This window comes from Ovis aries, chromosome 7 (genome assembly GCF_016772045.2).
Source record: "Ovis aries strain OAR_USU_Benz2616 breed Rambouillet chromosome 7, ARS-UI_Ramb_v3.0, whole genome shotgun sequence".
In the NCBI taxonomy this organism is placed as follows: domain Eukaryota; kingdom Metazoa; phylum Chordata; class Mammalia; order Artiodactyla; family Bovidae; genus Ovis; species Ovis aries.
In genome coordinates this window covers 46,460,991-46,483,986 of record NC_056060.1, presented here as the reverse complement: position 1 = coordinate 46,483,986, position 22,996 = coordinate 46,460,991, and the positions used below count along the sequence as shown (strand labels likewise).

General features: G+C 43.4%; 1 non-coding gene across 1 annotated transcript; it reads right to left on the bottom strand.

Annotated features, from left to right (window-relative positions):
• Nucleotides 1-13,606: 13,606 nt before the first annotated feature.
• TRNAS-GGA (transfer RNA serine (anticodon GGA)) lies at nt 13,607-13,678 on the bottom strand. The gene has a single exon. It is a non-coding gene; the product is annotated as a tRNA-Ser (tRNA).
• Nucleotides 13,679-22,996: the final 9,318 nt, after the last annotated feature.

Here is a 22,996-nt window from a genome sequence, read left to right as displayed (position 1 = left end):
TCACTGGAGCTTCCAGGTAACTTCATTTTTATTGAGCCCTCAGAATAAAGCTTCCCTGACCTTTTCTTTTAATGAAAGAGTATTTTGAGATTGTAAAGTAAGCTGTTAGAAAACTTACAATTTGCAATTACTGACCTAAGTAAATCTGGCTTTTCTTGATGCAGTATAACCTAAATATGGAAAAATAGGAGTAAAGTGGATGCTGAAACTGATAAAAGGCTGTAACTGTCATCAGTCACTAGCAGTTTCAAATTTCCGTGTTCCCCAAACACATTCCTGCTCTCACTGATGAACTATATATCAAGTAATGTCCTTAAAAAATACATTTTGCTATTAAAATACTTACAAATGTATGTTAAATATGTTAGTTTTTTATGAGATTTTGGCAATAGGTTTCTGCTACTTAAAGAAAAAAAAAAATCTTGGAAACCCATGACACTAAAAAAGGACAATTTTGTTCAGGCTGAGAGTGCCCATCCTCCACCTCTCAAGGGCACATGGTCTCTCACACAAATACAGATAGACACACAAAGCGTCGAAATTCCCATAAAGAAAATACACTTTTATCAGTCACTAACTCTAGCTCTAAAAATCACCCCCTCTGAGTTGAAACCAAGTAGCTCTAAATGTTTTCTCAAACTAAAACTGAACCCATTATTCCTTTCAGCCAGGACCTTGGCTCAACAAACACATACCCCAGGGGAACTCAGAGTTCATGGAATGACAATGTCATAAACAAACTCCCTTCAAACCCAGGTGAATAGGTCTATGAAAGATTAATCGTGCACTTCCTACAGGAACTCCTAAGGTAGGAAGTATGGTGGGAAGAAAAATGACAGTGAAGTCGCAAAAACCACACGAGGTGCGGGTGTTGTACTCGACACAGATGAAGGTCATGGAATCGGATTTCCTCACTGCGCCTCAGCCCAGGTTGTTTCCTCATCTCTGTTTAAACGCTGTGGCTGTGTGCTCTGGAAACACTCTCCTGTGCATTTAGACTTGAAATATGCCCAGTGGCTCTCAGAAGGACAGGGTCAAATATCTGGGAGGCAAATGCAGGCTCTCTCTCCATGTGTCACAGGGCCACTTCCCTTTTGCTGGGAAATAAACAGGTTGACTATCACTCTATTCACCAGTGTGAAGTATGGACACAGAGGGAGCATTTATCTTCCCAATTGACCTTTATCCAGGACAAAGCCCTGTTCTTGCCTTGCTTCAAAGTCACCTACTTACACATTTCCTCAGAAGTCAGAATCTTTTGCTTAATAGGGGAGAAGTGAGTTGGCTTTGGAAGAAAAACCCAGAAAGCTGACTTGCAAGGCACTCTGTAAGCCCTTCCCAAAGCCATACGCATGCACTGGGCTTCACTTCTCTCCTTCACAAGGGCACAGAATCACTAATAGCATTAATGGAAGTTTCTCACAAGCAATAAGTGCTTAAAAGTAGATCCCTTTATATGCTACACTTCAAGTTAAAATTTGGTGCTGGTCAGGCTAGCAGATAGTAAAAACTCCTCTAGAGCTGGAGTAGAATCAAATTTCTACCCTTTTCCATTAAAACATCCTGTTCACTGGATTATTTCTCTAATAGTCCTCTTCAAGGAACTTTGCACAAATGCAAGTTTCACACCATGATTTATGAAATCTTGGACATGAAATAACCTGCGTCAGAGAAAAAAATCCATGTGGGCCTAGAAATGAGGACTGGTTCAGAAGCTTCTTGGTAGAATATCACCCCCTGGTGGCAGAAGTAGGGAGTGAGCGAGGTCCTAGGAGCCTGTGGAGGCAGAGAGTACCAACACCAGGAAATCTACAACTTCAGATTTTCCCTCTGTCATCCTTAACTACCCCCATTTCAGTAGTATTCCTTCATGCTGTGTGTCCAGCAATTTTGTTGGAGAAAGCAATGGCACCCCACTCCAGTACTCTTGCCTGGAAAATCCCATGGACGGAGGAGCCTGGTGGGCTGCAGTCCATGGGGTCACGAAGAGTCGGACACAACTGAGCAACTTCACTTTCACTTTTCACTTTCATGCATTGGAGAAGGAAATGGCAACCCACTCCAGTGTTCTTGCCTGGAGGATCCCAGGGATGGCGAAGCCTGGTGGGCTGTCATCTATGGGGTCACACAGAGTCGGACACGACTGAAGCGACTTAGCAGCAGCAGCAGCAGACATTTCTATTGGATACTTGCCCAACAAGAATTTAGTTCAACTATGAAACAAGAACTATGCTGAGTTTCTAGTGACTGAAAAAGACATGGGCCCTGCATTCATAAGCTAAGACTTACAATTTAATATTCAGCAAGTTCTGTGTTCAAGGCATACAAGGGGTACCATAAGGACACAGAAGGAAGTGTACCCAGATAGAAACTTCAGGAAAGCCTTTCCCAATGGTGTGCTTGAACAGTGTCTGTAAGTGTGGCTACACTAGCTAAGTGAAAAGTAGAGCAGGAGAATGCATGATACAGTGGAGAGTTCTGCATAACTCATGCTGAGAACCACACATTTTTCACACAAGCTGAAGAAATACAATGAGATTACAGTGCACAGGGTGTTTATAGGAGGGTGATGATAAGTGAGAATAAAAAAGTAAACAAAGGCCAGAGCATGAGGAGAGGGTGGTGTTAATCCTATAGGCAATGAATGGGGAATACTGAACATTTCTGAGCATGACAGTACCATGAGGATGTGTGCATTTCTCATAGGTCCACTCAGCAGCAGTGGAAGCATCAGGACCCATCAGAGAGACCCATTCTAGCATCAGAGAGAACCATCAGGGTTGTCTCTATAATACAGGCAAGTGATGGTGTGGACCAAAGAGAAACAGTAGGCACGCAGAGGTAAAGAGACATGTAGGAGTTTTAAAACAGGAACAATTTGTTTGACTTTGCAACTGCTTGTTAGTGGTGGTGTAGGCAATGAATCAATTACAATACAGCTATCAGGGTTAGGATCCAGTTTGGAAGGTGGAACCAGTTCCTGAAAAAGAAAACACAGGAGGAGAAGCCATTTGGAGGTGCCAGAGAGACACTTTAAAAAAATCTTTTTTAAAATTTTAACGTAATATTTATTGAAGTATAATTTACATGTAGTAAATGCACCCATTTTATGTGTTCAGTTCTGAGGTTTGACAAACATAGACAGTCATGTAACTTCCGCTACCATCAGGTTATAGAATATTCCCATTGCCTTTCTTTGCAGTCACTCTCTTTCCCTTGGCCCATATCTTGAAGCCACTGATTTGATTTCTATCCTCACAGTTATTTGCATTTCCAAAATCTCACAGAAGTGAAATCATACAGTATGCAGTCTTTTGTTTGCCTTTGCACTTAAAATAATGCTTTTGAGATTCATCCATATTGTTGCTTGTATCCACAGGTTGTCCTTTTATACTGCTGTGTAGCTTGCCATTGTATATACCATAAGTTGTTTATCCGTTCACCAGTTGATGAACATTTGGGCTGTTTCCAGTTTGGGGCTAATATAAATAAATCTGCTGTGAATACTCAAGTACAAGGCTATATGAACATTTGCTTTCATTTCTCATGAGTGAAGGCCCAGAAGTGGGACTGCTTGGTCTTATGAGAGGTACATATCTAAAACTGTAAGTTGTTGCCAAACCTTTCCATGGTACGTGTGACACCACACCCTCGCCAGCAATGAACGAGAGTTCTGGTTGCACCGCATCTTCACCAAAACTTAGTATTGTCAGTATTTTGTGTCGGCCTTCTAATAGGTATGCAGTAATGTCCCACTGTAATTTTTGCTTTTTTTTTGTTTTGGCCACAGCATGTGGCATCTTAGTTCCCCAACCAGGGATCAGACCCATACCCTCTGCAGTAGAAACACAGAGTCATAACCATCCAACCACCAGGAAGTCCCTCATTGTGGTTTTAATTTGCATTTCTCTAATGAATAAGGGTGTTGAACGATTTTTCACATGCTTATAAGATCATATCTCTGGTAAGGGTTATTCCATTGATTGGCCCATTCTTTACTGGGCTGTTTGTTTTAATAATGAATGTTAAGAGTTGTTTATGTATTCTAAATACAAGTCCTTTATGACAAGTTATTTGCAAATATTTTCTTCGATACTGTGGCTTGTCTCTCTTCTATTTCTAATGATGCTTTCAAAGAGTAGAAGGGCTTAGTTTTGACCACATCATCAATATACTTTTATATCAGAAAGAGAAGGATTATGAATCCCTAACTTTAGTGCCATCAAGACAGAGACACATTTTGCAAAGCTTCTGAAATGTTTCCAGGTGTTTTCTGATTTCTTTTCAAAGAAATTGACAGAAAATTTTGTATCTCAGTTTTACCTTGGGAAAGCAACTCCTCCAGCCATTGAAAGTTTACAAGGACATTGGCCTTCATTTTTTTTTTCTTTCTGTATGAGTAGCTAAAGGCAAGAAAGTTTTTTCCGATTTTTCAGTAGCATCTACAATGATAACTTCAAGACCCTGAATTCAAAGATTTCTCTTATTTATATAGGAAAACATATCTGCAGGGTTAAGCTAATTCATGGATGAAATTCTTTCAGAAAGTTTCAAGGGTGTGTTTTTTTTTCTTTTTTCTTCTTTTTCCTTGAGAAAAGCATTTAAAATTCTGGCTTTACTTCATTAGCCGTGGCCAGCAGTCCCTCTCTCTCTCTCGCCCAGAGCACCTCTCTGTGGGAGAAGAGTTCTTCATATCTTGCTCCTGTTTCTGGATAAAATGTCTTTTAACTACTGTGATTTAGAGACCTGCTCCTGATAAAGCTGGTGCCCTTATGGCTATTTACCAAACTCCTTTCAGGGTTTCTGGAAGAATCCAGACATGACATAAATACCTATCTGTGTGAAAAGGAGTAAGTGACACGAATGAAAGGAGCTTCTAGCTTCACTATATACCAAAAGCAGATGCGTCATCAGGTACACAGAAGCACCATCTGTGCAAAGTCTGAAGCTTTTATTCCCAGGCAGTTATGTGTTGGGAGAAACAAAACTTTTTACCATTTCCAACGAAAAGGAATTTTAAGGGGCAGTTCTAATGGCCAGTATACATGTGCATGATCCCAAAAGCTGGGAGTAAAATAGACTGCTGATACCCAAAAGAAATGAAGAGGAGTAGGCTTGAAATCCAAAGCACTCACTGGAGTGCCATTTTGTACTCCTTGTGCAGTGGCCTTGATCAATGGAACACAATAAAAACAAGATTGCCAAGGCTTATGATCTTACAGGAAAAAGGTTCTGGTATCTTTAGCAATAAAGTAAGTTAAAGAATCTCATCTAACCTATGGGTCTGGAAAAGGGTAAAGGGAATGTGGAACTGTGGTGAGAGAAAATAACTATGATTATCATTGTAAGCCTGAAGACTAGTTCAGAAGCAAGGACTGGTTTTAGGTTACTTAATATTTCATGTCTCTCCCTCCCCCTGCCCAAAACTACCTCATACAAAGAATATCAGCAGTGGCTAGTGGGTTAAGATTCCTGCGTAAGTAAAACTGAATTGATGAATTTTCGCATTTGCTCCTTGAAGAATATTAACTTCTCACACACACGCACAGAACAAGAATGGATTCTGCAGGACAAAAGAGGTGGACTGCACTTAGCATTTTCCATTTCTCCTCCAGATCTACCCTCCCTCCTCCTCTACCTGCCCTGTTCTCTGCCCCAAGCTGATCCACTTGTATCTCAACAACGAGACTCCCCTGTCTTCTGACATGTGGTTGGGTGTTGACTAATGGGGAGCTTTAGCAGGAGATCACAGGAAGAGAAAAGAGGGCATCCAGAGTGTCTATTTGATTAACTAGGCCTGATTCTCTCTAGATGGCCTTTTACACATAACTTTATGCTTTTAGGTTTGAATTCTGGGAGCTTCTCCCTTTCCTCATCCTTTTGGACTTAGGGATGGTTATATGCTGTCCATTTTTCTTTGAATGAGCCTACTCATTGGAGAAGACCATGATGCTGGGAAAGATTGAGGGCTGGAGGAGAAGAGGGAGACAGAGAATGAAATGGTTGGATGGCATCACGGGCTCAATGGACATGAATTTGAGCAAACTCCGGAAGATGGTGAAGGACAGGGAAGCCTGGCATGCTGCAGTTCATGGGGTTGCAAAGAGTCTGACATGACTGAACAACTAAGCAACAATTCCTCTCTGAATAGTACCTCTATTTCTATTAGGAACTTTATTAAGCCCTCCTGGAATTAGCCTAATGTGAGTACACCCTTTGTTTCCTTTTGGAGTCTTGTCTGATATAGCTTCCCTGAGGAGATGAACGTTGGAATGGATCTTTCAGGGTGCATGGAAGATCACCAGGACGAAGTGCATATGACAGAAAAGCATCTATTTCATCAGCATTTTGGGGCCTACAGGACTGACAGTGCCAAATATGTTCTAGAAACCACAAAGTTAGCTGGGGCATGATCTTGGCAGGAACATGATGGAAGATGAAACTGGGAAAAGCATAGATCACAAAGAGACTCCGTGCCAACACATGGGATGCCATCCTGGGGGCGGGGGGGGGGGGCAGGAACAGAATCCAAAATTGTTTACTTATTTTTGTGGCTAGAAATTGTATTATCTTCTCCTTCTGAAAACCATTGCCTTACTGGAAATAAATCCTCATAATGAGTAAAAAATAAAGTCACTTTTAAAAGGGCAATGACATCCCCTGTACATTTGGCTCAGAAACAACTCTTACCCTGTCAGATGCCAACATGGTACATGGAATCACCACAGTCTGCTCCAGTCTACACCAGAAGAACAATTTCCCCTCTTTCATCTTCCCTTCTCTGTGGAGCAGCTGAGCAGGCCCCTGGGAGAATCCTGACTCTCTTGACTTGGCAGGATCTACAGACATGTGCAGAATAGCATTCTTTGCTTTGTTTAGAAACATCTGTGGGAAATCACGGGCATCAGTGCGGCATTGATGGCAAGAGCTCAGGCTTCTGATACAAAGCCCTTTCTCTGTGCTGAGTGGCAGCCCCTACAATTCTCGGGATTCCTCTGGTAGACCGTTGACTATCTCCAATACCAGCTGGCTTCAAAGCACTCAGCTGGCTTTTACAGAGTTCCTGGGCCAACGGGTCTTAAGTTCCCATTGTGCTTTCCATGCCAAGCATTTCTGGACTTTTGAATGTCACCAATATCCTTCAAAGTACATGGTCTACTGAGGGAGGCAATTGTCCACAATATTCTATTAACTAAATAATGCCCTCTCTTGGTAAAAGAGTGTTTCTTTTTCCAAATTCCTAAATGACCATCTGCATTCTGTTACCTTGGGCAAATCTGCAGATTCGGGGCCCTCCATATCACTCACATTACTAGGGAGCACAATTATTCTCTTTGAGATGCTGGACCACAAGATCAGTGTGGCATCCAGAATCTAGAAGCCAAGGCTCTGATCTCTAATGCATCCTCAGCCACCTCTGCTGCAGAGTGGGCTTCATTGCATTAACGGCCCTGTTTTTCAGCTGTCCAAGGACTTGATTTAATTACATTGCAAGTCTCTGTCTTCATTGGAAGTCCACACACACTATTTGCTCCATTATTATGGATTGCGTTTCCTCTCTGCTGCAATGTCTCATTCTTGTCCTTCCTTGGGCTTTAGTGGCTCATAGACATTTGCATTAATTTTCATTTCTCCTGGTGCTTAATAAACATCCTCTTAGGCATTCATCCTAGAAGAAGGAAATCATCTAGTTCAACCAAAAAGCTGAATTCCAGACTCAGACTAGAACCAAAACTTGTCTCTCAATTGGTATGGTCCCCCTACCTCTCACATCGTCTGAGGAAAGAGTCCAGAGACCTCGCAGAGACAATGTCCTTGCCTAATATGCTTACACCCTGCTGAGATATTCTGGTTGCCTTTCCTTAGGGCTTCCCAGGTGGCTCAGATGGTAAAGAATCTGCCTTTAATGCAGGAGACCCAGGTTCGATCCCTGGGTCAGGAAGATCCCCTAGTGCATGACCACCCACTCCAGTATTCTTGCCTGGAGAATCCCATGGACAGAAGAGCCTGGTGGACTACAGTCCACAGGGTCACAAAGAGTCGGACATCACGGAGCGACTGACACTTTTCTTGGTGTACCTTGTAAAAGTGACACACACGCATGCAAATACACGCACTCTGTGTATAAAGTCCATTGCTGCATCCAGTGACCCAGGAATGGTTAAGTAAACTATGATACTCATTCTACGGAAGAGTGTGCAGTTACTAATATGGCGTATATAAATAGTACATAAAGTACTGTGAGAAAATATTCACGTTGTACTGTTAGCAGGAAATGAAATGACACATACAACATTATCACCACTATGTTTTAAAACATACATATCCTCCTGCATAAGAAAAGGACAGGAGCGAGATATACTAAAATATTTACATTGATTGGGTTGGAATTAGAATTTCTTGGAAAGAATTCTTTTTCCTTCCTTTCAAAGAGAGAATATTTATTTATTTTTAGGACTGAAAATAATAACCTAAAAAAAAAGACAATAAGCAAATATATTTTCTCATCAATGGAGCTCCCAAATAATTAAGCTCGGTTGGATATAGAGGATGAAACACAGAAAGAGATGCAAGTTGGGACCACTGGACAGACAACCAGGAAATTTAGGAAAATGAAGAGCAGGGTCTTCAAATCAAGAAGATTTCAAGAACTTTATTTAACCCCCAAGTCTGTCTCTTTTGCAGACACACCATGACTGTGTTAAACTATCAGTGGAGGGAGCTAGAGGTTGCTGCCCTCACCATTATGTAGAGGAGAATGGGGGGTAAAGTTGCAGAGAAAACAGTTTCTTAGGAAAGAATGGGACAGGAAACCAACATCGATAATAGACAGCCTTTCTGTGCCTTTGACTACAAGATTAAGAATACAAATTTAAGTACAAAAATGAATATTAAAATAAGAGAAATCACTGTAAGTTATAAGAAGTTGACAAATACAAAGCACCAGAAAATTCATTTAAAAAAACAATGTTTTCTTACTTAACTGTTTTCTTGCTTAACTTAGGTGTATTTTTCTACACACTCTATAATATTGTTTTTCCTGCAGTTTTGACTGCATATTTTGTCATTACCACTTCATGGAACAATTATAATATTTCCTAACTAAAGATTACAAAGGTAACTCAACATTTCCTCTGATGTAGTTTACTGAAAACTTAAAATATTTATTTTGATATAATTTTAGATCTACTGAAGAGTGGCAAAAACAGCACAAAGCATTCACCCAGCTTCCCTTAATGTAAATAGTCCATATAGCTATAGGATAATCATGAAACAAGAAATTAGCAGTAGTATAAACTATGGATATCACTAGTTTTTCCACTTATGCCCTTTCTCTGTCCCAGGATTCAATCCACATTGCATTTAGCAGCTGTTCCTTTAGTCTCTTCCCACGTGTGGCAGTTTCTCAGCTTTTCCTTGTCTTTCATGACCTTGAGCTTTCTATGTGGTACTCGTCAGTTGCCTTGCAGAAGGTCCCTCAATGTGAATTTGTGGAGTTTTCTCATGATTAAACTGAGCATATTCTTTACTGGAAAGAATTCCACAGAGGTGATATCCCTGGTGTATCACATCAGGGGGACTTGAGTTGTTCTGCCTTACAGGTGATATTAACCTTGATTCTTGGGTAAGGTGGCTCATGCCAGACTTCTCCACTGAAAAGTAACTATTTCTTCATTTGGACTTTTGGACACAGAGGGAGAGGGAGAGGGTGGGATGATTTGGGAGAATGACATTCTAACATGTATACTATCATGTGAATTGAATCGCCAGTCTATGTCTGACGCAGGATGCAGCATGCTGGGGATGACCAGAAAGATGTTATGGGGAGGGAGGTGGGAGGGGGTTCATGTTTGGGAATGCATGTAAGAATTAAAGATTTTAAAATTTAAAAATAAAAACTAAAAAAATAAAAATAAAAAAAAATAAACATTGGGAAGAAGATACTTTGAGATTATGCAGAAACCCTGGTTCTCTTTAAACTTTCCCCCTCTAATTTTATTATCCATTGGTGGAACTTAGAACTTATTATTGTGGCAATACAGTGGTTTTAAACATGACTTTCTATTTCTCTCATTCTTTATTTATTAAGTGGAATTCTTCCCTATGAGAGACTTTTTTCCCCACATTTATCAGTTGCTTTTCATGTGATTATGGACTCATGCTTATTTATCTCACTCTTTAGGATATAATCCAGTGCTATCCTAATCTTCTTTTTGTCAAAATTTTCCAGCTTTGACCACTGGGAGTTCTTTGAGATTGACTTCTGTGCTCTTCAACATACTCCCCCTTTTTTTTTGGTGGGGGGGTGGACTTCCATACTTTTTGTTATAGGCTAATCTTGTCTGTTCCCCACGCCTGCTCTGGAATCTGTCACTTCTCCAAGGAACTCTGACTTCTTTCCGTGGAGCAGTGTTTAAAAATCACGATGTGGATAGCAGGTTTGCTCACTGCTCCTGGGATGTCACTGCTCTGCTTCCAGGCCCTTTTCATGCACCACAAAGTTAAATGCATATACATTAACCCTTGTGCGCACACACGTCTATATTTGTGTATCTGTGTATTTACATGTGTATGTGTATGTTATATGCACACCAAGAGTTACTAATAATTTTCTGAATCCAATCCAGATACCACAGTATTCAATCTATACTTTCCTCACTTTTAACTTCTTCCTCTTACAGTAAGAAAGCTCTTGTTCTCGACAATACTTTTACTTATTCATACCCTAGTGTACACAGAAAGCGCTTTCAGAATTGCTAACCCAAATCTCCATGGGAAAACCCCATGTGTATGAGCAATACTTTGTCTTTAACTTTACAGTATCAAGTCAAAAATACAGATTTCCTAAAGTACTTAAGTCAGTTCCTTTCTTCTCAAAACCCCTTCAGTGTAGTTATGTCTGTGGTTCTCAAAAGGAGCTATTTTGCCCCAGGGCACATGCGGCAATGTTTGGAGATATTTTAGGTGATCACAACCAGGGAAGCGACACTAATACCTAGTGAGTAGTGACCAAGGATGGGCTTCTTTGATGGTTCAGCAGGTAAAGAATTTGTTTGCAGTGTAGGAGACATAGGTTCGATCCCTGGGTCAGGAAGATCCCCTAGAGGAGGGTATGGCAGCCCACTCCAGTATTCTTGCCTGGACAATTCCATGGACAGAGAAGCCTGGTTGGCTGCCGTCCACAGGGTCACAGAGAGTTGGACACGACTATAGTGAGTGAGCACACATAAACACACAGAGGCCAGGAATACTTGAACCATCTATAATGCCCAGGAGAGCTACAGATAAGAATTATATGGACCTATGAGTCAATGGCACCCCACTCCAGTACTCTTGTCTGGAAAATCCCATGGACGGAGGAGCCTGGTGGGCTGCAGTCCATGGGGTTGCTAGGAGTCGGACACAACTGAGCGACTTCACTTTCACTTTTCATTTTAATGCATTGGAGAAGGAAATGGCAACCCACTCCAGTGTTCTTGCCTGGAGAATCCCAGGGACAGGGGAGCCTGGTGGGCTGCCGTCTATGGGGTCGCACAGAGTCGGACATGACTGAAGCGACTTAGCAGCAGCAACTGTCATTAAACTCAAAAATATATCTCTTTCTCTTACAGATATCCTATTAATAGAATCTGGATTTTTTGTGTGTGTGTTGCATATTCTAACATCAGGAAGTAGAGAATTTTTATTGATATAATTATATATCTTATTGCATTCATTTCCCAGTCTATTAATCTTCATCTGAATTTTCTCATAGTTCTTTAATAAATAAATACAAAAGAAGATATGCTTCTTATAGGCCCAAATCTGGAATCTGTAAATTCTCGTTCATTGCCATATTCCAAATGATCTTTGCAAACTGCAGTCAGACTGGCATATTTCCAGACAACTTTCCTTCAGCAAAATCCCCAACGTGTTCATGGCCACCCCAGGCTCCCTGGACACAAAGGGAAGTGTGATAGAGAAGTTGAATGGAAACAGACTGGTTTTAACCAATGGCTGTTAAAATGTCTTAGTTTTACAAATTTTACAAAAACATGTGAACGTGTTGTTAGGGCTTCTCCTAGGGCCTTGGATGAGATCTGAGACGAAGGATTATCAAAGCTTACACTTCATTACTTCCAAAGAATTCTTTTCCACCCAAAAGACAGATGGCTACATGAAATCCAGGCTTTCAAGGAGCTTGTGGTCTAGGAAATAAGGCAGATCCTGTTCAGAGTGTCTCATGAGGCCCCTGTATGAGGGTAGAGCCCTTCTCTTGCCTGGGTCTCCTGCATTCCAGGCAGATTTTTCACCATCTGAGTCACCAGGGAAGCCTCCATGAAACTCAGCCCCTGTGAAATCTTTGTTTCTGAGTGCCCACTCCTCCCCATCATCCACCAACAGATAGCCTCCTCACACTGACCCCTAGGTGGCTCTGGAGGCCAAGGCAAGGCCAGCTTCTAAATTTTCTTTTGTCCTTTCATTTTTACACAGGAGTGCAGAGTAGAGTAAGAGCTTGAAAGAAGATAGAGTACATCAAAAATATCATCATCCTAAATACTGTGATTTGAAGTTATTTTTCACTGCCAAGAAAGGGGAAAAAAAACACAGTAGTCATGCCTCTGAAGGCAGTGTTTACTCTTCCAGGGAGAGGCCATATGGGAGAGCTTCTGACAAGACTGTCAAAAGTGTGTTCAGCAGTTTAACTAGTAATAATAGTGAAAAACAACAAATAAAGCTTTGAATTAATCCAGCATCTTTCATCTCCATATATCAAAGGGTGTTGCCAATGTTCCTGCTAATGACACGTCTGTGAAACACGGAAGTGGCGGTGGGCACCGTCATCCCCCGGTGTCAGATGAAAGAACAGAGAAGCTGAGAAACTCTCCCCTAGTGAATCAGCCAGGGACCCACGGGGGTAGATCAGCCCATCTCCAAGGAGTCAGCAACACCTCCCTGGGCTGTCAGAGCTCTTCCTCTAAGGGATTTGGGCTTGAGAAGGGCCTGAATGTGAGCTCCACGGAGCATGTGTGGAGGGCATCAAACCTCTGTTTTCCAGAATGTGCCAATAAAATGCATCCATGAAGATAGCTCTGTACCTCTGCAGGTGGGTCAGTAAGACTCTTTTTTTTACAGGTCAGCTGTTCATGGATCTGGAAAGACACTGGCCCCACAGAGCCTACTGTTGGGGAGTTTGTGATACATGGAGCCAATAAAGAGAAGATACATACATACCCCTCAAACCGCACACTCCAACCACAGGAAGCTGCTTGCAGTTCCCTAACGTGCAAAAGCGTGAGCTTCTGTGCCTTCGTTTATGCTGCCCCCTCTCCTTTGCTCGTCCCCCCCATGACACTCCGGAAGTATCACTTACCCCATCAAACCATACACACAAACACACCTTTCCTTCCCTTCTGTATCTTCCAGACTCTATACAGATCTCTGTCAAGGACCCTGTAAACTCTGTTGCAAATACTTGCTTACATGTCAGTGAGTGAAGTGAAGTCGCTTAGTCGTGTCTGACTCTTTGTGACCCCATGGACTGTAGTCTACCAGGCTCCTCAGTCCACGGAATTTTCCAGGCAAGAGTACTGGAGTGGGTTGCCATTTCCTTCTCCAGGGGATCTTCCCAACCCAGGGATTGAACCCGGGTCTCCCGCATTCCAGGCAGACGCTTTACCATCTGAGCCACCAGGGAAGTATTACTTGTCAGTACTCCCTACCAAATTCTCAGCTCTTTGTTAGGGGGGACTGCTGTATCTTCGTATGTCCAGTGTCCAGCACGGTGTCAAGCTCATGCCAGATGGTCAGTAATGGTTTCTAGAAAGAGGCAAGGAAGGACAAGAGGAAACAGGGACAGGGAAAGAAAGGGAACTAATACCTACTGTGCAGCTGCCATCTGTGTGCAAAGTCCTGTGCCAGACATACATTTGTTCAGTGTTTAGTGTGTGCTTCTCATTTGAGGGTTTGTATCTTTTTTCAATTGCAGAATTTTCTGAGCTATTATTTTTCTTTGAAAACTGCTTTTCTCCTGTTCCTTCAATCCCCTATCTCTGGAAGCCCATCTGTGGGAAACTCTGTCCTCCACGTCTCTTTCCAGCTTCCACCTCTCTGTCTATGTGCCACATTCAGGCGATCACCTCAGTGTTACCTCCCAAATCACTGATGCTCTCTTGGGCACATCCAGTCCAGGGTCGATCTTGTCCCCTGAATATATCGTATTCCAGTTGCTTGGTTTTACACTTCCAGTCCCTAATTTGTTCATTTTCACATACACCTGTTCTTGATTTCTACCTACCTGTTTTTGTTTCATGATTTCCTGCTGTTTAGGTGTTCTTCCTTCCTTTACATCTTTAAGGATCTCAAACATACTCATTTTAAAGTAATTTTCATATTGCTCTATTCAGTTTCAAGGCAGATGAATTCTGCTGATTTTCGAGCTTGTTGGCTGTCTTTCTCGATATTAGTTTACTTCATGGGCTTTGGGAAGTCTGTTGGTAGGTTCATTTGGAATGTTTCCCTCCCATCATCCCTCAGTCTCCTCTCATCCCTCCCTGTCTGGAAGCTGATCAGTTCCCCCCCCCCCCGCCACCCAGGACTCCTAGCCCAGAGTCAGCTCTGGTAATGGTGGCTCAGGTTTCCATTTCCAAGGTGACTGTAGGGGAATCATAGGTCTAGCCACTGGGCCAGCAGTAGCTCCTGAGGTCCTGGGGTGTGGCTTCCTCAGCTTCTTCCCTCTACCCAGGCATTCGGCTCTGCAACACCCTGCATCTCCAAGCAGTAACCAGTTTCTTCTAGTCCTTTCTGAAGAGTTGGCAGGGAGCACTTCAGTTTCACCCAGTGAGCTCGGGTCTAGTTCCCAGGCATGAATCTGAAACGTCTGGTCCCGGTCATCTCACAGCAGGTGTACTACAAGCCTCCTCTACCTATTCCCAAGCCCAAGAGCCCAGTAAGTCTAATGTGTTGTTTCTGGCTCACAGAGATGTTCACCTTATTGAATGTGGCTATGTTTGAGTTCTTAAATATTTCATCTCACATTGCAGTGTGTTTGACATCAAGGGAACTTTCAAGCATGAACTCCCAACACCGTCTTGACTTCAAGTCCCAGTCTAGACATTTTCACAGGGTCAGTGAGTCCATAAGAAATGATCCTCAGATGACCAAGATGTACCCAGTCACCTATATGCTCAGTTCTCCAGGTCTTGATACTGGGCCAGTGAGAGCCAGACCTGGAAACACACAGAGCCCTACCCATGAGTGAGCATCATCTGCAAATAGTCCCCAGCTCTCCTGCCTGTGCTCCTCAAGGTGGAGCCAACTCAAGACCCCACAGAGAACTCAGCTACAGCATCCACAAAGCAGGAACACAGCATTTGTGCCCACGTTGCCCAAGTCTGCCCCAAAGGCTCACTCTCCTCACCCTCTTGCCTAGCCTTGTCTGGATTTTGTCAGACTCTCAAAAAAAAAAGATTCCCACTTAATATTATCACCTTTAGGACCTCTCAGGACACACCCCTAGAGCACTGAACTTGAATCTACTACTCCCAGCCTTGGTCCAGACACCAGGCCTTCTCTCAGACTCACACTATACTCCTCCTGGCCTGGTCCTAGCTGATGCTTTCCCTTGGTAGCTCTCATTCCCATGAAGATGTCTACACCCAATTACACTGTGTGTTGGGGGGGTGGTGGTGGGAGGGTGTGGAAGTTCCCACACATCCAAACTATGCTCCCCACCAGCTGCGTGCATCTGTGCTCAGTTGCTTCAGTTGTGTCGGACTCTATGTGACCCCATAGATATCTGTCCATGGGATTCTCCAGGTAAGAATACTAGAGTGGGTTGCCACGCCTGCCTCCAAGGGATCTTCCCCATTGAGGGATCAAACACTCATCTCCTGCGGCTCTTGAACTGCAGGTGGGTTCTTTACTGCTGAGTCACTGGTGAAGCCTCCCTACCTCCTGGGGGTCCTACAATTCAACTCAGTTCTGGCACTGTCTCCCTCCCTGGAGATGGGATTAGATCCCACAGGTGAAGGGCTCAGTCCTAACCAAACTGCCCCCACCCTACTTCAGACACCAATCTCAAGTCCAGGTTGTCACCCATACCTCTGAACAACTTTCAATCTGGTCAAGGGTTCTAATGACCCCCTCCTTGGGTTTGATTAATTTACAAGAGCAGCTCATAGAACTCAAAGAAATACTTTACTTACTAGATTACTGGTTTATTCTAAAAGGACATAACTCAGGAACAACCGGAAGATGGAAGAGATGCATGGGGCAGGGTATCAGGAGGGTCACAGAGCTTCCATGCCCCCTCCAGGCATACCACTCTAAACTCCATCTTTGGGGGGTTTTATGGAGTCTTCATCACATAGCAACAATTGATTAAATCACTGGCCTTGGCAATTGAACTCAATCTCCAGTCCATTTTCCCTCCCCAGGGGTTGGGGGTGGGCTCAAGGGGGGCGGAGTGGTGGGGGGTACTGAAAGTTCAAGCCCTGTAATCACTAGGTTGGTTCCCCCAGGAACCAGCCCCCATCCTTAGATGCTTTCCAAAAGCCATCTCATTAACATAACAAAAGACACCTTTATGGTCCTCATCACACACAATTCTAGGGGTTTGGAGAGATATGTGCCTGCAAAGGCTACAGAGACCAAATATATATACATTTTTTACAAATCACAGTATCACACCCAAACATCAGGGACTAGACAAGAGACAGCAACCATGCATGCATGCTAAGTCGCTTTAGTCATGTCCAACTCTATGTGACCCCATGGACTGTAGCCCGCCAGGCTCCTCTGTCCAGGGGAATTCTCCATGCAAGAATACTGGAGTGGGTTGCCATGCCCTCCTCCAGGGGATCTTCCCAATCCAGGGATTGCACTTCTGTCTCTGACACCCACCTGCATTGCCAGGGGGGGTTCTTTACCACTAGCGCTACCTGGGAAGTTCGCGTTCATGCATGTTCTCATGTAATTCTTAGCACAGTTTTGTAAGTAGATACTGTTACCACTTTTACCTATCATAACCACAATGAGTAATATTTACTGTCTGCTCAGTGTTCCAGGATGTGCGCCTACTACCTCACCTGCAGTTCACTTAATTCTTGCAACAATCCTATATTGGCTACTACTACCATCTCCCCATTCTACAGATGCAGAAGCTAAGACTCAGGCTTAGTATTATATCTCTGCTGCTGCTGCTGCTGAGTGGCTTCAGTCATGTCCGACCCTGTGTGATCCCACAGACGGCAGCCCACCAGGCTCCCCCATCCCTGGGATTCTCCAGGCAAGAACACTGGAGTGGGTTGCCATTTCCTTCTCCAATGCATGAAAGTGAAAAGTGAAAGTGAAGTCGCTCAGTCGTGTCTGACTCTTAGCGATCCCATGGACTGCAGCCCACCAGGCAACTCCGTCCATGGGATTTTCTAGGCAAGAGTACTGGAATGGGATTATATCTCTAAGACCCTAGAAATACTAGGTACTGGAACAAAATTTTGAACCCCAGTTCACCTCAACCCAAAGCCCATACCCTTTGCCAAATGCGTCTCTGTCTGATCCATCCAAACATTGATCTAAACTCTTTTAGCAACTCACGCTATCACTGGTGCCTGCCTTCTAGAAGTGCCTCCTCCATTATGGGCCTCCAAGAAACTGGCCTGGGCAGAGTCTCCTCTCACCCTGATCTCTTTCACAGACGCTCCCTGTTCTGCCCACAAACCCTGATGTTCCCCAAACTCCCAGCTCAATTTCCACATTTTAACATGTTCCATTCCAAAGAAACCTGTATGCAGGTCAGGAAGCAACAGTTAGAACTGGACATGGAACAACAGACTGGTTCCAAATAGGAAAAGGAGTACGTCAAGGCTGCATATTGTCACCCTGCTTATTTAACTTATAACCAGAGTACATCATGAGAAATGCTGGGTTGGAGGAAGCACAAGCTGGAGTTAAGACTGCTGGGAGAAATATCAGTAACCTCAGATATGCAGATGACACCATCCTTATGGCAGAAAGTGAAGAAGAACTAAACAGCCTCTTGATGAAAGTGAAAGAGGAGAGTGAAAAAGTTGGCTTAAAGATCAACATTCAGAAAACTAAGATCAGGGCATCTGGTCCCATCACTTCATGGGAAATAGATGGGGAAACAGTGGAACCAGTGGCTGAGATTATTTTTTGGGCTCCAAAATAACTGCAGATGGTGATTGCAGCCATGAAATTAAAAGATGCTTGCTCCTTGGAAGGGAAGTTATGACCAACCTAGATAGCATATTGAAAAGCAGAGACATTACTTTGTCAACAAAGATCCATCTAGTCAAGGCTATGGTTTTTCCTGTGGTCATGTATGGATGTGAGAGTTGGACTATAAAGAAAGCTGAGTGCTGAAGAATTGATGCTTTTGAAGTGTGGTGTTGGAGAAGACTCTTGAGAGTCCCTTGGACTGCAAGGAGATCCAACCAGTCCATCCTAAAGATCAGTCCTGGGTGTTCACTGGAAGGACTGATGTTGAAGGTGAAACTCCAATACTTTGGCCACCTGATGCTAAGAGCTGACTTATTTGAAAAGACCCTGATGCTGGGAAAGATTGAGGGCAGGAAGAGAGGGGGACAACAAAGGATGAGATGGTTGGATGGCATCATCGACTCAATGGACATAAGTTTGGGTAAATTCCAGGAGTTGGTGATGGACAGGGAGGCCTGGTGTGCTGCGGATCATGGGGTCTCAAAGAGTCAGACACTACTGAGCGACTGAAATGAACTGATTCTGAACTCACTACTTATACCCCCACCTCTGTTCCTGGCAACACCATCCACCCAGAAGTCAGAGTTGGCCCTACAAGGCCTTGTCACTTCATCTCACAGCCCCTCAGTGAATGTGGCAGATTCTGCCTCCTGAGAGCCCTGAGGCTATCCTACCTGATATCCCCGCCACCTACAGAAGAGAGCCCCAAGCCTCCTCCAGGCGCTTCGTGTCCACCTTTCCATGCCCACCATTCACTCCCACCATCCACACCTAGAGCCCTGGATCCCTAGCTGGTCTCCATCACATGCCTCTTCCCACATGGGAAGTGGGGCTCTCATGGCCCCAGGTCTTTTCCCTGCTAGTTCCTCCGCACAAAGCACCATCATCCCTTGTTCCCCCACTTTTAACCCAAACATCCCCTGCTCCATGAAGCCATCCACAAAACCTCTCTCTTGGGTTCTGAGCCTTACAGGGCACTGATGTCTCTGCCCTCAGCTTCCCAGGGCCTCACCAGGACAGCCTGTCTGGACCTTCCTGTGATCCTCCTGCTCCAACAGCCCACTCCAGGCATCAGGACCCCTCCATGTGGCCAGGGAGCGCAGAAACTCCCCCTCCCTTTCTGCCTCCAGCCTGCCCCACTTCTAGCCTTCATCCAACATTTACGTAATTAACTGACAACTGGCAACAGATACAAAAAAGCAATTTCTCACCCCAATGGGGGCGTGTAATGTTCCATTCTATTTTTCTAAGGGCAGTGATCAGAAGCCTGTGTGCACAGAAGAGACGCTTTGACAGAGTCACCAACATCTGAAGTCAGCAAGGAGGCTTAAATAAAAGAATTAAGAGAAACAGATCTCAGTTGGAGCTCTACACAGAGGGCTATGATGCTAAAATTTGCATTTAATAAGGACCACATGACAGAATCGTTCTATCATAACTAAGAGTGCCGCAGACTGATATCAGAGGTGAGTCTTCAGTTCCCTAAGGCTGTGTCCCCACCCCACAAACACACAACCGCCAAGACATACCCTATACCTCACACACAACCCCACACACACCCCAGAATGAGTCAGTTTCAAACTTCTGACTGACTGGCCCACAACAGGTTGTTAAACTGCATCTCCTGCTAATTCCAGTCTACTCCTTAGCAGTACAAATCCAAAAGTTGAAATACTTCAGGTAGAAAAGTTAACCAAAAAAGAAATACAAATAGCTAATAAACATATTTTAAAATTCAACTGTAGGAGTAATGAAAGAAATACAAATTAGGACATGATATTATTTTTCATCTATCAAATTGGCAAAGCTAAAAGTAATGATCAATGAGGAGAGGATGTCAGTCGCCTCCCAGCTGAGCCGAGTGTGGGTGATGAAGGAAGCGCCCATACCCCAGGGCAGAAGAAATCTCAGTACCCCTTCAAAGGTCTTCAAGTCAACTCATCTGTCCTTAAACACTTCACTGTCAGCAGAGCCTTGACGAGCATGAGAGGGGGTATGTGTATGGGAAGGGTGAAGAGAGGAGTGGAGGGAATGATACCCCCAGCACACATATACACATAGATACACACATTGTCTGACTGTGAACAAGGCCATGCTTCATCCCACCCTGCCACACTGATCTGTTAAGGAGGGCATGATCAATTCTGCCTTTATAGGCTTACAATTTAAAAGTGGAGCCAAACTCATACACAAATCCAGAGAAAATAGGCAAACAGAATTAGATACTGTCAGAGAAGAAAAAGTGCTGGGTACTTTCAAAAAGAGAAGATTACTTCCAACTAGGCCATCAGAGGGAACAGAATTTTGTCAGCACTATAGGGAGAAAAGTATTCTAGGGGCAAAGGAAAGATTAAGGTCACAGACAAAGACGTTTCAATATGCATTAATTTAATCACTGAGGTCCTTCCCAGCCTTTACTTTTTTATGATCTGATACTTTCCCTCCTGTTAGTTGGGTGAGTTCCAAAGACCCCAGAAAATGGATAGACACTGCTAGACACTGTCCTTATACACTGTTCAGATAAGCTTGGTTAATTCTCAAAACAGCTTTAGAATAAGTATCCTTAGATCTGATTTACAAATAAGGAATGTGAGGCTCAAAGAAGACGACTTGAATTACCCAAGATCAAGAGCTTGCCAGTGCTGGGAGGTCAGACATGAACTGATGTCCACCTGACTTTGAAACTTCCATCCATTCTTTCTTCTATACCATACAGCCTCACTTCAAGACCACTTGCCTTTTTTAAAAGTAAAGCCCCCAGATTGATCTATAAATTCAATGCCATCTTGATCATATCCCAGTAGACTTTTTTGGCCAAAGTGACAAACTGATCCTAAAATTCGTATAATAATCAAGGGACCCAGAAAAGCCAAAATAATGCTTAAAAAAAACCCAAAGTTGAAGAACTCACACTTCACAACTTCAAAATTTCCTATAAAGCCACAGTCATCAAAACTGTGTGACATAAAGTGCTAACATAAGAATACACATAGAGATCAGTAAAGCAGAATTAGGGATCCAGAAATAATCCCACTGCTAGGCATATACCCTGAGGAAGCCAGGATTGAAAAAGAAACATGCATCCCATTGTTCACTGCAGCACTATTTACAATAGCTAGAACATGGACGCAACCTAGATGCCCATCACCAGATGAATGGATAAAGAAGTTGTGGTACAGATACACGATGGACTACTACTCAGCCATAAAAAGGAAAGCATTTGAGTCAGTTATGATGAGGTGGATGAACCTAGAGCCTGTTATGCAGAGTGAAGTGAGTCAGAAAGAGAAAGATAAATATCATATTCAATGTACATATATGCAATCTAGAAAAATGGTACTGAAGAATTTATTTACAGGGCAGCAGTGAAAAAAGACATAGAGAATAGGCTTATGGACGTGGGGAGAGGGGAGGAGAGGGTGAGATGTATGGAAAGAGTAACATGGAAACTTACATTACCATACCTAAAATAGATAGCCAAAGAGAATTTGCTGTATGGCTCAGGAAACTCAAACAGGGGCTCTGCATTAACCTAGAGGGGTGGGATGGGGAGGGAGATGGGAGGGAGGTTCAAAAGGGAGGAGATATATGGATACCTATGGCTGATTCATGTTGAGGTTTGACAGAAAACAACAAAATTCTGTAAAGCAATTATCCTTAAATAAAATTTTTTTTAAAAATCCACACCTTTAAAAGGAAGTTGATTCTTGACAAAGGTGCCAAGACAATTCAAAGGGAGAAAAAAGACAGACTTTTAGATGCTGTGCTATGCTTGGTCGCTCAGTCATGTCCGACTCTGGGACCCCATGGGCTGTAGTCTTCCAGGCTCCTCTGTCCAGGGGAATTCTCCAGGCAAGAATACTACAGTGAGTTGCCATATCCTCCTCCAGAGGATCTTTCCAACCTAGGGATTGAATCCAGGTCTCCTGCATTGCAGGTGGATTCTTTGCCATCTGAGCCACCAGAGAAGCCCATACTCATGAAAAAGAATGAAGTTGGAACCTTACCTTCAGTTCAGTTCAGTTGCTCACTCATGTCTGACTCTTTGCAACCCCATGAATTGCAGCATGCCAGGCCTCCCTCCCTGTCCATCACCAACTCCCAGAGTTCACTCAGACTCACGTCCATCGAGTCGGTGATGCCATCCAGCCATCTCATCCTCGGTCGTCCCCTTCTCCTCCTGCCCCCAATCCCTCCCAGCATCAGAGTCTTTTCCAATGAGTCAACTCTTCACATGAGGTGGCCAAAGTACTGGAGTTTCAGCTTCAGCATCATTCCCTCCAAAGAAATCCCAGGGCTGATCTCCTTCAGAATGGACTGGTTGGATCTCCTTGCAGTCCAAGTGACTCTCAAGAGTCTTCTCCAATACCACAGTTCAAAAGCATCAATTCTTCAGCACTCAGCTTTCTTCACAGTCCAACTCTCACATCCATACATGACCACTGGAAAAACCATAGCCTTGACTAGACAGACCTTTGTTGGCAAAGTAATGTCTCTACTTTTTAATATGCTATCTAGGTTGGTCATAACTTTCCTTCCAAGGAGTAAGCATCTTTTAATTTCATGGCTGCAATCACAATCTGCAGTGATTTTGGAGCCCCCAAAAATAAAGTTTGACACTGTTTCCACTGTTTTCCCATCTATTTCCCATGAAGCGATGAGACCAGATGCCATGAACATTGTTTTCTGAATGTTGATCTTTAAGCCAACTTTTTCACTCTCCTCTTTCACTTTCATCAAGAGGCTTTTTAGTTCCTCTTCACTTTCTGCCATA